This window comes from Emydura macquarii, unplaced genomic scaffold (genome assembly GCF_026122565.2).
Source record: "Emydura macquarii macquarii isolate MOO-44397 ecotype Brisbane River unplaced genomic scaffold, CSIRO-AGI_Emac_v2 contig_2473, whole genome shotgun sequence".
In the NCBI taxonomy this organism is placed as follows: Eukaryota; Metazoa; Chordata; order Testudines; family Chelidae; genus Emydura; species Emydura macquarii.
Genome location: NW_027132610.1, coordinates 777710 through 779022, shown reverse-complemented (window position 1 = coordinate 779022; position 1313 = coordinate 777710).

Sequence of the window (1313 nt, the reverse complement as noted above, 5' to 3'; positions counted from 1 at the left end):
GCGCTTGCTCAGGTTTCAGGAAGGAAGCACTTTGTGAAGCTTGAAAGCTTGTGCCTTTCACTAACAGAAGTTGGTCCAATAAAAGATATTATATTACCTCACCCACCTTCTCTCTCATAATACCTATATACATCTACCAAGTGATGTTGGACCTTATGCCTTCATTGGAGCCATGTGCAAAAGTGGCAGTCCAACATTTTTTTTTTTAAAGAAATGCAGCTCAGGAATGTGGGTGGGGATGCTGCTGGCTTCTCATATCAGTTCATCCTTTGTAGCGACATCAGGCTCTCCAGAATGTTAAGTCCTTTTGCTAGACTTACTTGTAATTCATTTTTCTTTATCTGTGCCATTTTTTTTCATTTCTAATCAGTGATTAAAACTGATCTGTCACTGCATGACACTAAGGTCTTGACATTGGTTAGACATTTCAAGGCCAGACATTTAGGTGTAAATTTGCATCGTTCCATTGAAGCTGTGTCAGTTGACACTTGCTGAGATCTGGCTCTGTCTGTTTTTGCCTGTTGGAATTTCACTTTCTGTTAAAGACTGTATTTATTGATTTTTACTGACCAAACTATTTTTTTAAACCAACAGGTTTTGCCTTAAATGGTAAATTATCCTCTTTAGAAGATACTGGTTATCAAATGACAATGTGATTGTTTTTTGTATAGGTCTGTTGTAGTTTATTTGAGCAAAATGGTTTATCCAATTTTCTTTAGAGATCACAAAATAAATATTCAGTACACAATGAGGCGGCTATTCCTCAATATTGCCTTTACATTGAATACTTCATACAGGGGAGGATTAAAAGAGCTGCTGATGCTTTGTGAAAAGCTTTGAGTCCGGTTCTCCGCTGTCTTGCACGTTGTGTTGTCATTTACATCTATGCAACATGAGAGTACAAAATGCTACCACTCAGGATCGATAGGTGAAGAAGGGTACAGAACACTGAACTGAATTCCTTAGTTACAGATCTTACTGTATTACAGTGTTGTAGCTGTGTTGGTCCCAGCATATTAGAGAGACAAAATGGGTGAGGTAATTTCTTTTATTGGACCAACTTCTTTTGGTGAGAAAGACAAATTTCGAGTTACACAGAGCTTACCTCATCCACCTTGTCTCTCCAAGATCATACCATAGGCATATTGTACTAGTATTTACTTTGTGTGGGCACAAGATGGAGCTTCAAAAATCCATTTGCTAAACTAAGTTTATCTCATAACAGCATTTTTTGGTCATATTCCATAGTGTGTTGACATACACCATATGCAGTGCTGTATGGAAAAGACAACACATTTTTATTGTATTTACTT